This window comes from Sinohyriopsis cumingii, chromosome 2 (genome assembly GCF_028554795.1).
Source record: "Sinohyriopsis cumingii isolate HCF-2022 chromosome 2, ASM2855479v2, whole genome shotgun sequence".
Lineage (NCBI taxonomy): Eukaryota > Metazoa > Mollusca > Bivalvia > Unionida > Unionidae > Sinohyriopsis > Sinohyriopsis cumingii.
Genome location: NC_142962.1, coordinates 167,560,105 through 167,576,762, shown reverse-complemented (window position 1 = coordinate 167,576,762; position 16,658 = coordinate 167,560,105). Strand labels below are relative to the sequence as shown.

Genomic DNA, 16,658 nt, shown 5'->3' with positions numbered 1-16,658 from the left:
CAAATCGTGCATACCATAATTTTATTACAATACATTATTACCCTGATATAAAAATGATCACCCTGACATAGAAATGATTACCCAGAAATATACAATATTACCCTGATACATACAATATTACCCTGATACATACAATATTACCCTGATACATACATTATTACCCTGATACATACATTATTACCCTGATATATACAATATTACCCTGATACATACATTATTACCCTGATACATACATTATTACCCTGATACATACAATATTACCCTGATACATACATTATTACCCTGATACATACATTATTACCCTGATACATACATTATTACACTGATACATACAATATTACCCTGATACATACATTATTACCCTGATACATACATTATTACCCTGATACATACATAATTACCTACATGATTAACCAGATATATACATTTTTACCCAGATATATACAATATTATCATGATATATACACGATTGACCTGATAAGAAGAATCACAGACTCACGGTGAGCTACTGGCCGCTTTCTCACATACTCGTGTTGGCCGAGCATTTAAACGCATCCATCAAGGCTCTACAGGAGATAGAAACCAGTAGCATATAGAAGAGGTCATTCTAGTGCAGTATTTTAAATATACTTTATATAACGAACACGGACCACACATCCTCTAGCGTTCACGAAGGAAGATGACAAAAGTGTACTTCCAAAAATACATGAAATATCAAAAGATGCCAGACCATGACCATTAAGTTGGCACGTATTGAGCAGCACTTAATGTTTGCAATCTGAATTACAAATGCTCCAAACGCATACCTTTGCTCATTCATATCATTTCCGGTTTCATCAAGACATTAGATAAAAACGATCGAGATGAAGAGGTAAAAGTCATACCCTTCGAAAACTATGTATTATTGAGAAAGGGTTTCATAGTGGATATGTTCATAAATTAAAGAAAAGAAATCAAAGATAATATAGCAATTATGCTTGTATATAGATTTATTTGCATGGGAAAATCTACAGAACCAGCAAATACCCGTAACGAAGAAAATGTACAGATTTACTCGATTGCAAATTTACAACCACAAAGTCTGAAGAAAGACGACTACCCTTTCGAGTCCATGGATAGTTTTCAAATGTCGGAGAAAACAGCAATACCATTAACATAAAAATTTTGCTCCTTGCTTAACGATGTAAAGATTTAAAATGGTGATTACCAATAATGCAAAGAAGTAATAGAGCATTTTAACTTTCATGTGGCCTTACTGGATATTATGTCTGAAAGGATATGTTGTTAATATGCGACATCGTTGTAGGAATGTCGGAACATGAGCATGAAAATTACAAACTAGATCAAGTGCATTATTCTAGTGAACCTGTATCTACTAATGTATCTTTAAAAATATCAGTTGTAGAACGTGAACTGTCGATTGGCTAGGACACGTTGTAGAACGTGAACTGTTGATTCGCTATGACATATTGTAGGACGTGAGATGTTGATTGGCTAGGACACGTTGTTCAAATGATTGGTTATGACACGTTGTAGAAATGATGACTACATATGACACGTTGTAGAACATGAACTGTTGATTCGCTATGACATTGTAGAACTTGAACTGTTGATTGGCTATGACACTTTGTAGAACGTGAAGTCTTCATTCGCTATGACATATTGTAGAATTTGAACTGCTGATTGGCCATGACACGTTGTAGAACTGGAACTGTTGATTGGCTATGACATATTGTAGAACGTGAACTGTTGATTCGCTATGACACGTTGTATAACGTTAAGTCTTCATTCGGTATGACATGTTGTATAATTTGAACTGTTGATTGGCTATGACACGTTGTAGAATTTGAACTGTTGATTGGCTATTACACGTTGTAGAACTGGAACTGTTGATTCACTGTGACACGTTGTAGAACGTGAAGTCTTGATTTGCTGTGACACGTTGTAGAACGTGAAGTCTTGATTTGATATGACACGTTGTAGAACGCGAAGTCTTGATTTGCTATGACACGTGGTAGAACGTGAACTGTTGATTGGCTATGACACTTTGTAGAACGTGAAGTCTTCATTCGCTATGACATATTGTAGAATTTGAACTGTTGATTGGCCATGACACGTTGTAGAACTGGAACTGTTGATTGGCTATGACATATTGCAGAACGTGAACTGTTGATTCGCTATGACACGTTGTAGAACGTGAAGTCTTCATTCGTTATGACATGTTGTATAATTTGAACTGTTGATTGGCTATGACACGTTGTAGAATTTGAACTGTTGATTGGCTATTACACGTTGTAGAACTGGAACTGTTGATTGGCTATGACACGTTGTAGAACGTGAAGTCTTCATTCGCTATGACATGTTGTATAATTTGAACTGTTGATTGGCTATGACACGTTGTAGAATTTGAACTGTTGATTGGCTATTACACGTTGTAGACCTGGAACTGTTGATTGGCTATGACATATTGTAGAACGTGAACTGTTGATTGGCTATGACACGTTGTAGAACGTGAAGTCTTCATTCGCTATGACATGTTGTATAATTTGAACTGTTGATTGGCTATGACACGTTGTATAATTTGAACTGTTGATTGGCTATGACACATTGTAGATTTTGAACTGTTGATTCACTGTGACACGTTGTAGAACGTGAAGTCTTGATTTGCTATGACATGTTGTAGAACGTGAAGTCTTGATTTGCTATGACACGTTGTAGAACGTGAACTGTTGATTGGCTATGACACGCTGTAGAACGTGAAGTCTTTATTCGCTATGACATGTTGTATAATTTGAACTGTTGATTGTCTATGACACGTTGTATAATTTGAACTGTTGATTGGCTATGACACATTGTAGAATTTGAACTGTTGATTGGCTATGACACGTTGTAGAACTGGAACTGTTGATTCACTGTGACACGTTGTAGAACGTGAAGTCTTGATTTGCTATGACACGTTGTAGAACGTGAACTGTTGATTCGCTATGACATATTGTAGAACGTGAAATTTTTTACAATACATTATTATCCTGATATATACATGATCACCCTGATATAGAAATGATTACCCAGAAATATACAATATTACCCTGATACATACATTATTACCCTGATACATGCATAATTACCATGATACATACATTATTACCCTGATACATACATTATTACCCTGATACATACAATATTAACCTGATACATACGTTATTAACCTGATACATACATAATTACCTAGATATGTACATGATTAACCAGATATATACATTTTTAACCAGATATATGCAATATTATCCTGATATATACACGATTGACCTGATAAGAAGAATCACAGACTCAAGTGAGCTACTGGCCGCTTTCTCACATACCCGTGTTGGCCGAGCATTTAAACGCATCCATCAGGGCTCTACAGGAGATAGAAACCAATAGCGTATAGACATACAATATTCGCTATGACATATTGTAGAACTAGAACTGTTGATTGTCTATGACACATTGTAGAACTGGAACTGTTGATAGGATATGGCCGTTGTAGAACTGGAACTGTTGATTGGCTATGACACCTTGTTGAACTGGAACTGTTGATTGGCTATGACACCTTGTTGAACTGGAACTGTTGATTGGCTATGACACGTTGTAGAACTTGAACTGTTGATTGGCTATGGCATATTGCAGAAATAGAACTGTTGATTATCTATGACATATTGCAGAACTAGAACTGTTGATTGGCTATGACACGTTGTAGAACTGGAGCTGCTGATTAGCTATGACACGTTCTTAACGATTACGAGTGGCATCTGTTGAACACTTAGCACGAAACCACGTACAAATGATAAAAGAATAAATGAGTAGTACTTGGATAAAAATGATACGACTGTCATTCATTCTGAACCTAAATATAAACGGTTTAAAAAGCATTTGAGAAAGACATTTGTAAACTAATGAATATCACTGTATTTGATAAGCAGGCGGAGAATTTTGAATTACGTTGTATTTGATATTAAGCAGTCGGAGAATTTTGAATTACGCTGTATTTGATATTAGGCAGACGGAGAATTTTGAATTACGCTGTATTTGATATTAGGCAGACGGAGAATTTTGAATTACGCTGTATTTGATATTAGGGAGACGGAGAATTTTGAATTAGGCTGTATTTGATATTAAGCAGACGGAGAATTTTGAATTAGGCTGTATTTGATATTAAGCAGACGGAGAATTTTGAATTAGGCTGTATTTGATATTAGGCAGACGGAGAATTTTGAATTACGCTGTATTTGATATTAAGCAGACGGCGAATTTTGAATTAGGCTGTATTTGATATTAAGCGGACGGAGAATTTTGAATTACGCTGTATTTGATATTAGGCAGACGGAGAATTTATTTAACGATGTTGAGTTAATGGCAGATAACATTAAGTTTTTCAGCTGCCAGAAAGATTTCTTATTTTCAAGGTGGACAATTTCTTAGTGTAAGTCAGTTTGAAAACAAAACAAAGAAGAATTAAATATTAAATTAAGAAAACTTGCTTACGTGTGCTATATACTGTTAGAGTTGTCCGACTTGTACATAAACGAATGTTACTACAGCAAACTGAGAAACAAATATGGTGACATAATTAGGTCAAAATACCTTGTGTTTTCTTGCAGAAGAAACATTTCTTATCGATGCTGCCCATTTTCACGAAATGACAAGTATATATATATATATATATATATATATATATATATATATATATATATATATATATATATATATATATATTCTTAAATAGTTTTTTTTATATACAAAAGATAATGTCTGATTATGTAGAAATGGATATTCTTCTAAATGTGGAAATATAATGTGTACTAGATATTCTTTTGATCGTAGATACAGGTTGTATTAATAATAGTATGATAGTGTTGTCTGCTTAACGCCATTTCTTAGCGCATGACAGACTATACATGGCGGCCAGTATATTTGGTGGAGGAAGAACACGGTAAAACCTTAGGAAGAGCCACCGACTCAAGGGAAACTACTGCTTATTCACTCCCGTTGGTGGAGCTGAGAATTTAAGCCATGCCGACAGCTGAGATGTCATTGATCTGTAAAGGCGAGTGCCTTAGACAACTCAGCCACTCGTGGCCCAGTATGCCTTAGACAACTCAGCCACTATGGGCCCAGTCTGATAGTGTGGAAATAGAGTGTGTAGTTGATGTTCTATTCATGGATCTAAGATTCTGATTATATATAATATTTAATTCCCTTTCTATATTTACTCATCTGTTAGTCCATTGCTATCTTGCAGAATGATGTGTCTAATAACTTACCGCACTTTTATTATCCAGACTCATTAGCCCCCAGTCAAACAGCTTCTTTTTCATGGATAAGGACTTTCTGTCATTCATGTACGTTTTCTTTTCTAAAGTAATATAAGCCATCACCTGCAGTTTTCAGATCATTTTATCAATGGACTTCGAAAACGTTTTATCACCTAACTTTTTTATATTCTTGTCATTAAAGTATCTTCAACCGAAAATTACGACGATTGTTACAAGTGTTGCAGATCATATTGCATTTTTCTGTGCTTTTGTTGGATGAAATTCATTTATCCTCATCGGTTGAAATTATTTTACATTTTCGTATTTAAAGAACATCTGAAAGATCAATTTATTATCAGTGCCAAAAATGGATCACCCATAAATCTCTTCATTTCAAGATAACAAGTTGTATATATTTAAATTTAATTTTTGTGTTTCAAAATCACAGTTTCATTTAAGCTGTATACATTTAAATTTAAGCCACGCAAGTTGATATTTCAAGATATATTTTGTTTTCATGCCATTTAATGTCATCAGTAACAATATAGGGAGTGTTTAAAGCTGACCTTTAACCTCAAGCATAAACCGTATTTCAGACATGACAACTTGAATCCATGCCTTATACTGTATACCAATTTTGCAAATATAAATTTCTAAATTGCTTTAATTCATTATTTTGCAAAGTGATTTACGTTTCATTGCAATGCGGTGCGTTGGGATGGGAGATACGTAATAAAACATGAAACACACCTATTGCTTTTTGCGTATTGGTTTTAATCACATATAAAATAATGCACATTGTACGTTGTTTTAACTGCATATAAAATAATGTACGTTGTACGTTTTAATTACGTATAAAATAATGTACGTTGTACGTTTTAATTACATATAAAATAATGTACTTTGTGAGTTTTAATTACATATTAAACAATGTACGTTGTACGGTTTGATTACATAAAAAATAATGTACATTGTACGTGTTTATTACGTATAAAATAATGTACATTGTACGTGTTTATTACAAGCAATATACACCATCAAGTGACTGTTCGTCTTAAATTAACTGAATTTCTACAAGTTTTGAGATGAAACGGGGGTTGGGTCACGGCGGGGGTAGAGACTATAATTTACGTTCGAGCAAACGCATTTTTGGTCCTTATTTATGATTGTTTTACATGACAATCCATTGATTATGTTAGTGGTTACGTAGGTGAAAATATGGTTCATTTACACTCCCATAATTTTCTGAATATCAGAACAGAACTAGAACACGAGTAAACCCGGACATTCGCCTTGCTAAACCAAAATAAAAAATAAAAAAAAATCAGGGGAACTTCGTCACGCTGTCTAATGCAAGCATACGGAGTCTACTTCAAGAAAAACCTGACAGTCTGCAGACAACACCCTACACAGTGCTGCTAAATGCAGGACATGCATGGTTTAAACAGCAATAGGAATAACTGAACTCACATTTCTTAAGAGAATGTTGGCAATTGCTGGTCTCTCTACATATAAAAAATTATCCAATCTCAGCAATATTCCAAATCAAATCAATAACCAGAACCATATCAATTGAAATCAGCATAGTCATGTATGTTCTATTCTCAGCCACACTGATAGATTTAGTACATCGTCTGTCTGCATCCAGTTATCATTCCGTTTATCCTACAGCTGGATTTGTACTTCTTCCTCACTGATTTAATGCAATACAAATATGATATAACAATACAGAGGGTACAAAATGAATGCTTTTTACACACAAAAAAAAAACCAATTTTAATTATTACATCATACTCATCAAAATGGAATAAGGCGCTGATTCTCTGTTGAAGCGTCTGTTAAATAAAACGATATTATATTCTAAATTTGGGTAGAATGGCAATCTTTGTAATACAGACCTCTGAATGCTGCTTTTAGCTCAGTAAATTAAATCATCCATTTAAAAAAAAAAAAACTTTTGTTTAAAGTTCAAAAAGTAACTATTAACACCCGTGTTGAAAATATGATATAATACCTGGGCCAACATAGGTCTTACTCTAAGTCCCCATTGTAATATGATATAATACCTGGGCCAACATAGGTCTTACTCTAAGTCCCCATTGTAATATGATATAATACCTGGGCCAACATAGGTCTTACTCTAAGTCCCCATTGTAAAGATGTCTTATTAAATCAAATGCTAATACGATATCCCGCAACCAGTATCCAGCTATCCATACAGCCCAATTTATATGACACTTCCAAAACGTTATATCGTACTGCGTCCTGAATCTATCGACTTCGTCCTTTGTTGTGGTTTTGACACATATCAACAAATGTAATGGTCTCTAAGTGAAACATGACATTTTAGTACAGTATGTGTAGATGCCATTCTCGAATGCCCATCTACAATCTTCAATGTTGTCCAGAAACGGACATGGTGAAATTCTCTTAAGTTATAGGGCAAACGTCTAAACTCCATTCAGGAGTTGGAACTGGGTGTGGTGGTGGTTGTGTGGTAATTAAGGGGAATTTTTATTTCCTACCCAGAGTTGTTTCCAAGCCAAATAAAAGCTCTCCAGCACCATAATACTTTCCATTAATATAAACGGGAAATTCTTTAAGTGCTTTCCAAACTCGATTAGTTAGATCATAATCAATTTCTGCCAAGCAAATATGTTCGAAACCTTGTCAATCACACGGGCCAGGCGAATTCTATTTATGTGTCTTTAAAGACCACCATTAGTAGATGTTGCCCGTGTCACGCTTAATGTTAAAATTGATTTTCGTATGCAAGCCCCCATTTTCCGACTGGGAATTGGGTTCAAATACAAATTAGTGTTCATCAGAACTGATTTACCATCGATTTTTAATTGGTTGGTGATAGTTTCTATTTTTGTTATGGAAAAAGTAATTTCCCATACTTGAAAATGTTTTCCCATGCCCTGAGTTCATGTAATTATCCTTGTCACTATGCTGTCCTACAAAAATCTGGGATGTGGCATTGACAATCAATGACCAATAAACATACCTGTGTGAAATGGTCTTTCATTGGACTAATAATCAAGCTGCGCTGCAATTCAATTCAATGAAACTGTTAAAAGAGCTGTTTAAGAGAAATATTCCAAAGAAGACAATTTTCATAGTTTATAATCGATTGCTAAAAATCATAATCGAGTGCTTGATCATTTTTGAGTTTTCCGACCAACCCTCTATTAGTTTCATCAATTGTCACACCACTATCCACATCAAAGTCTATGCTCCTTTTTCTCTCTAATCATCACATTTATTCCACTGAAATAACATTTTCATCTCGTTGACGCTGTTTATATATCCGACAGTTTGTATTTCATTTCTTCCGTATATTGAATTTGAACATTTTTGCAACTGAAAGCTTCTCTCAGACAGGTTGCCTTGGACAGAATTGTACCGTTTATGCTTGCAGTTTAGTTCAAGGAATATTAGATGTCCAGTACAGTTTGTAAAAAACATTATGTCTTCAAAATCTGCATCCTATTCCCACATCATCTGATTTTGGTTGATTTTGTGATAATTGTTTTGTAAAACGATTTCATAACTGTGTTGAAAACGTAAATGGTTAAAATATTATTAAGGAATATTGCAATCTTTATGGCGCAATGCCAACATCATTTTTAAATAAAATAGGAGTCTAAATGTTCCCTAATCTCAGACATCATACCGTAGCCTTGTAAATTGTCTATGTTATTATACAGCTTTTTTAAATATAGTTAAAATCAGGTTAATATATTGTAAAGTTTTCCCTGATAGCATTTGTTACCATTGTTATTGTCTGGATGGAGTTTGTAATCTTTGCCATTTAGTTATTTACCTGTGAGGAATTTGTTTACGTACTTTCTTTTTCCCTCTGGTTCAATACATATTCGCATATGCACGTTTCTAATTCCTTCGTGCACTAATGCATCAGCCTTTATACTGCTGTCAATGTCAATAAACTCGTGATCTTTCATAAATTCAAAAATATTCATACTTCTTAATATTTTGTTATATGTATTCTATTTCCTCTTTTTCCGACAGAGATATGTGCTTTAGGCAATTTATTTATTTTACTGACATAATCAGTTCGCTAGTTGCCAGTTTTAAATACTTTATTCTTTCCATTCGTTAACATACACGCTCTACCGTTTATTCTTTTGGTCTTCTTGACCTTTTCAGATTTGTTATGCCATAATATTTGGTTGTACAAACAGCGTGTCGTTTCCCTTCATGAGCGAATTGCTTAAAATTACTAGGCTGATTATAAATATTTTTCGGTAATGTTAAGAAGGTAGCATCTTTCAAAACTTGTCAGGTATTTCGAAATTCTAATTGTTTCACCTATGCAACACCGAGCAGGTTAATCATTACTTGTCTTCTTTCATCCTTGCTAGCTTCCACTGGCCTCATGTCTATTAATATATGATGACTGATTACACTCATCAAATAATGTGGCTAAAACGTTAAAGCATTTTTTAATATTTATTGTGAAATGATTCCACGTTATTTTGAGTTTTACCTTATATGCTTCTTTGTTTGAACAAGTTGAAAAGTATTCCATATTTTCCTTTTTCAGCGAATTCCTCTATTTCTCGGTATAAAAACTCCTCAACTTCATAAGCTGTTTAATTTCTAGGTGATGGGTTTAATGTTTCGTATAAAGGCCTTGTATATGTCATCTCGCAATTTTTGTTTCCACTTCTTTTTTCTGCCGGAGCTTATTTTGAAAAGATAGCACTATCATTATGTTCTATATATTATATGCCTGAATGGTAAAAATGTCTACTTGCCACAATCGTCTACTTCACCGCCAAAATCTCTAATGATGCCATACCCATTTTTCAAAGGAAACATTCAAGGCAGATTTGACTAAATAGATGTAAACACAGGAGGAATTTCGATAGACACGTGAATTCAAGGTTGCGGAAATAAAAGCTAAAAATGTGCATCTTAAAGAATATGTATCAGCTGTTCTGTTCAGTCTGTTCTTCTGTCTGTATGCGAGTCATAAAACAGAGCAAGAGTTGCAAGTTACATGACTTGATTAACAATTGATTTGTCAAAAATAGGAGCAATTTTATTTCAGTGCCGTTACTCAGAATTACCGTAAACAGGATCCCAGTAAAGGCCTTAGATTAGCTTTCGTAAGTGATAAATGTTCAATGACTTCATTTACACACAGTCTGTTATAAAACATATTCTAACATGAGTACTTGTCGGCTTTTGCCTGCTGTTTAACCCACGATTGATGCAAATTCCTTGATAAGACACTTTCGTCAGTTGATTGAGTCAGTGCAGTTCACGTGATGATTGAGCTCATAAGACAGATTCAACGGTAGTTGCCATACTAGCTGCAGCATCAACACTCCACACACTGGTCTTTATGGTGCAAGTTTCTGATTTATGTTTAGCGAGCGTTTGAAAGAAATCTTTTTTCTAGACATGCCCACGTAGCATATATTAGAAATTCACCAATAACTTATGCATACGTGATGAAAGTCTGATTTCGGATGGTGATAAAATTCGGTTTGTTCAGACCTAATCCGGATTACCATACCAGAAATTTTAACTTTTATATATATAATGTCTTAGCGTCTGTCTTGTGACCACACTATACTGACCGGATTGATTTGAATATGAAAGCATTGGAGGTTTTGGAATCTATTCTGTCATTTTTCATTTACTAGTTAGCTGAACTCGATACGTACGTAGACATTTTTCATTTACTGGTTTGATGGACTCGATCGATACGTACGTAGACATTTTTCATTTACTAGGTTGCTGAACTCGATACGTACGTAGACGCTTTCATCCTTGCCGTGGTATCCAGGCATTCAAGATCTTCTGAGGTTCTCAGGAGTTCGTTCATTTAAATCTACATTTATTCTAACTCATGACGTATGGAAGGTTTAACCAATTTATTCTGAGCGCCTTCGTACTATAGTTGTGTATACATCCCACCATAAATGACAGTTTATTTGATTTTGTTTTGCAATTACATAACGTCTAGCTTATAAATACAATTATTTTTTAGGATGTTAATCACGAAGCGGTTAGAATGATTACCAGTGGTCCTTAGAGATAGTTTGGTGAGTCTTGTAAATTATCAAGTAAGATGTTTATTATAATTATCAATGCACGTAAATCATTTTCTTCATAATTACACACCACAGTGCCACAAAATCTTCAACAAATACATAATGAAAGCAGTTAGCGCATGCCCAAAAGGGTACATTCTATCACTGTCGTGCATAATTTTAGTCCAGCCAAGCATTTCTCACTCAGCACCATCGCCACTAAGTAAAGTGTAGCGGAAACACGTGCATGGTAGAGTCGAATAAATACTTCTACACACTCGACCCCTTTACTTGATTGGTTTTAGTGACACACATAGTTCGTGTCGATATTTGTCATGAATATAAATTAAACTAAACGAAATTCTTAGTAATAAACGTAATACAATGTGAGTTTTTTGTGTGTGTAAATCTTAAAACTGCCAACGCTAAGTGGAACACTTCCGTTGTTCAACTCTTCAATTTCAGAGGTAAGTAATCTTTACAAGTTGTCAAGCTCTTCAGTTCGGAGGTAAGTAGTTTATGCAAGTCGGCCGCAATCGCTTAATGCCTTAATGGAAGGATCATATTTGAAAAAAAAATAAAACAAACAAACACCTGAATTTTTAAAGTTTGACGCTTTTCCGACAAAAAATGGCTTCTGTAAACGCAAACCCAGTTCCATCGTTTTCATTTCTTGCACCCATTCCCGCGTGTTTGAGTGCTTTATTTCATACACCATAGTGTTGAGTTATAGGTTTTGTAAGGTAATAGACACAACTCTACTATCCATATTATTATTGTTATTATTATAAATATTATTTTGGTTGTTGTTGTTGTTAGTATTGTTATTTATTCATTACAATATTCCATCAGTTATTTTCGAATAAGCTTTCAGAAATCTTAGTATTCGTTCCTATTCTCGGATTGGAGGAGAATGCCCAGCCTTCTATTTTAACAACGATATTCATTTAAAACTGGTGTTTTTTGTCTCGGAAAACTAATGCTTATTTAAAGAGTTACGAAGTTTTATGGTCATATCGGTAAGTCAGTCAAGGTGAGTCAGTCAAAGTAAATCAGTCAAGGTTAGTCAGTCAAGGTGAGCCACTTGGAGGACAAACTCTTGCATTATATATACAAATTATTCATCTGATAATCTGAACGAGTACATACTTAAGCCATACTTGCCATATTCCCAGATAGTACTGAGGGGATTTGAGACTCAGATAGTGTGTTTTGCAATTCCAAGGAGGTGGGGGAGTGACTTAGGGCGTTTCCAAAACAAAACGACGTTGTCCAAGCCTACACAAAATCACTGGAAATTCAAATCTGAGTAATATAAATTAACTTGTCAGTTTTCGTCAAAGCATATCACACACTTTTTAAAGAAAAAGAAAAAAGGTAGACTAGCATTGTCAAATATCATCGCCATAAACATAGGTACAAGCACGCAAATAGTGACACTGACGTTAGATAAAAACATGCACAAAGTTTCTGCCATTAAAATCCGTTGAATGGCAAAGTCGAGACTTAATTAATATGCAATCTTTGCTCCTCTCATTAGTTCAATATGGGGTTTGAAGGTAGTACAAGTGTCATTAGTGCTCATCTTTGCATTTACAAGAGCCTGGATGGTTGTTCAAACTTCTCTGCTTAATTCTCTGAGCGAATCCTGGTCAGAACAGAATTTTTTTTTACGCACATGACGTCTGCATTTTGGAAACTGTATTCAAATTCAATATAATTGCAATGCCTGTAGCTGGTACAGGAAAGTAACATTTCCATTGGTCAGAATGTTACCACGTAATCAAAATGAATAGCGTTCATTTCTGTATGAACTGTAAGGAGAACTACATTTCCACTTCTATAAATAGGGTCACGTGTACAGCATAAGATGAACACTGCCAGTGAAGGCAGACATGAAGTAAGCATTGAAGGAAAACAACAGTAGTGAAGTGGGACCGTTTAGCCTCAAGGGTAATAAGCATTACAAACCACCCTGGGACTGTTTAGCCTCAAAGGAAATTTAACATTAACCACCCTGGGACTGTTTAGCCTCAAGGGAAATTTAACATGGACAAAAACCCCTGGGACTGTTTAGCCTCAAGGGAATTTAACATGGGAAAAAAAATCTTGGGACTGTTTAGCCTCAAGGGAAATTTAACATGGACAAAAATCTTGGGACTGTTTAGCCTCAAAGGGAAATGGAACAGGGTCGGGATCCTATTTTAATACGGTCCCGACCTGATGGGTCTATGGAAATGGAACAGGGGGAAAATTGAAAGAGGGAGGGGTCTCTATTTTTTTTTTAAATTAAAAAAAATGGGGTAGGCAATGAAAGTCAAGATCTTTTCGAGACCTATGAGTGGCCCTGAAAAGGGCCTTTGGGTTTATGTTAATATTAAGGGTATATTAACATAAAGGGTACCGCACTGGTCTTCTTCTTGTCCTTAAGCTGCGCCTGACTGCAGGACCGTAAATTAGTACTCTTTTGAGGCATCCTTGACGCTCCACATATATTCTTCGGATCCACAGGCTGGTGTCTGTCCTGTGGACAACTGTCCACTTGGATCGGACATACATTGGTATGTCCGTCCCGAACATCATGGAAGATACAAGGGTTGAAGATTGTACGTCGGTCCACATGTTGAGGTGATGAGAACAGGTGAAGGAATGCAGTGAACTGCGCTTATTTATAGGGAGAGGAAGGATCGAAACGGATTGAGTTCATTGACCAATTCAAACACGCGTTACAAAATTCAGTCAGCCCACGTCCAATCCGAAGAGAGCAGTCTGTAACGTCACGTGGTCTATATAGATTCGCTAGCGCCTGTGCGCAGTCAATCCATGCGACAGTTTTTCAACATGACGAAAACTCAGAAAACGATAAATTGGGGTGCACCAGCCGTGGAGACTACCCAAGGGAACCCGGACTTACTTTCAGAAGAGGTGAATTGGGATTTTGTGGATTTTCTTACTTCGCAAGATTTGTTCCGGAACCTTTGTCACCTTCTCCTTCATTACTGCACGTGGAGAATTTTAGACAGAGACAGAAAGAAGAATTGGAGAAATTTATACAACAGCAAAAGGAAGCGGAACAAGCTTTTCTCCTACAGCAACAGCAGCAAGAAGAAGAGGTAAGAAAAAAACAACAACAACAAGAATCAGCAGCAAAGAAACAAGGGTGTCAAAATCAAACGGTCACGGTACTGTTAGACATTTTAGCGGAGTTAAGAAGTCTGAAACAAATGTATCAGACTTCTTTATTACGACCGAAGAGAATACGACCTTCCCGAGCTAAACACTCCAACTCTGTGACTAAGCCTACCGTACCACCTTTAGTGATTTCAACCAAATCATCACCATCATCATCAACATTACGCAGTCCAGAAGTAGGCCTTGGCCGTGGCAAAGGCTTAAGGCAGTTAAAGTTGATTGCTTAAACTCACCCCTACACCAAAAGAAGGCCCTTTTCAGGGCCACCCATGTCTCTCGAAAAGAGATAGACTTTCAATTGCCAATAACTAAAAAAAAACCATTTTACCCAATAGTACGTGTCTGTGTATGAGTGTGCGTGAGTGTAGGTTCTTATTTTAAAATCAAACCCAAAGACACTTACCTTTTTATACCTAATTTATTCTTTTATAAATATTTACAATCCAATTCACAATTCACAACATAACAACATTAAAAAGTTCATAAACTTCTTCTGTCTCATTGTTCACTCTCTCCCTGTTTTTTGAATTTCTTCACCGTCACAGTCTTTTCCTCCTCTTCCTCCTCACTTTCTTTCCTTCTTCTCCTGTTTCTTTTTCTTTACCTGTCTGCTTTCTTCCTCTTCTTCTTCCTCTGAAGAATCCCTCTCTTCTTCTGACTCCTCTTGTTTCTTAGGGCAATCTAGAGACCAATGTCGTTTTTCTTCTCGATAGTAGGGTGAGTAGTCCCTCGGCTGGTCTGAAGAGAATTTTCGGATGACCCCTCGGAACGCTCTGATGAAACGTTCGATTTGTGTAGTCTCTTACATAGTTGTGCTCGGTTTGAGAGTGAAATGAATAGTGGAAGGACAAGACACACACCCTTTATATACGCTGGTCTGCCATGACTATAAAGTAACCCATGGTGTTTAAATTTTAGTCATTTGACTTTTTGCTATCAAGATGAAACGATCCAATTCATTCAAAAAGAAAGAAGAAGAAAACAAGAGGCAGAAACGTGATCTATCGCCTCGTACCAGGGCTGAAGTCTTGGCACAAATTCATGCCAGTGATTTTGAAGAGGACATGAGTGAACCAGAATCCAAACCCGGAGAGTTTTCCTCTGTACAAAGTTCACCACCCTTAGTCAACCCTGAAAAGTACTACTCCATTCAAGAGACGGAAGAGCATCCCTCTAGAAAATTTAGAACCACGGCTTACAAATACACGGTGAAGTTTAAACATTTCAAGTCCGAAGTACCGTTAGAGAAAGCAGAAGGGTTCATCACCGACATGTGGGATTCTTTGCTCACCACACTCAAGCGACAATGTCAACCCAAAGAAGACGATCGCTTAAGACTTTAAATGGAACACGACGGCTTGAAATCCCCTGTTTGGATCGAGTTTAGCAGCCCTGCAGAATTGACCGCTTCCAAAGTCATGGACAAGATACAACACGTGCAACAATCTAATGACCAGTTTGACATCACCGATGGAAAAGCCACACTGGACATGACCCACGTCTCTCCTCCTCAAGGGACCGGACAACGCAATAAGGTGTTATTGGTCAACAACCTTCGCAGCACCGAAAAGAGCCTCGTCCAAATTCACAATTCTCAAGACCAGATGTATTTAGCCCGTGCCATCGTGGTGGGACGAACCTATGTCGACAAAAACGACACGGCAGAATGGAAAAGAGCCTGGAAAACTATTCGACAATCGGCCCGAGCCAAACAACGAAACGAAGCAGAACTCCTGTTGCAACAAGCCGGCTTGCCCAAAGACAAACCCTGTGGCATTCCTGAAATGCAAAAATTGCAAGATGTCCTAGCTCCACGCTACACCTTGAAAGTGCACCCTCAAGAAGTGCGCGGACCTCTGTTGTCTCGAGAGAAAGACTTTAAGGACGGAAAATACATTCACCTCTATCATCACGATGACCATTTCGATACCATTACCAGCATCACCGCATTCCTGAAATACGGTTATTACTGTGAGAAATGTGATTATGGCTATAACAATCGAGAGCAACACAAGCATTGCGGATCGAAATGCTCAGGAAGTTTGGCCTCTCAGCCCTGTCTGAACGAAGAGCAAGAACGAGTGCATTGTCCAGCTTGTCT

At 36.4% G+C, this 16,658-nt stretch overlaps 1 protein-coding gene across 1 annotated transcript in view; it reads left to right on the top strand.

The window, feature by feature from the left end:
- The window catches only part of LOC149806262 (uncharacterized), a 101,714-nt gene that overhangs the window by 6,501 nt on the left and 78,555 nt on the right, over nucleotides 1–16,658 (top strand). The gene's annotated exons all lie outside the window — the stretch shown is intronic.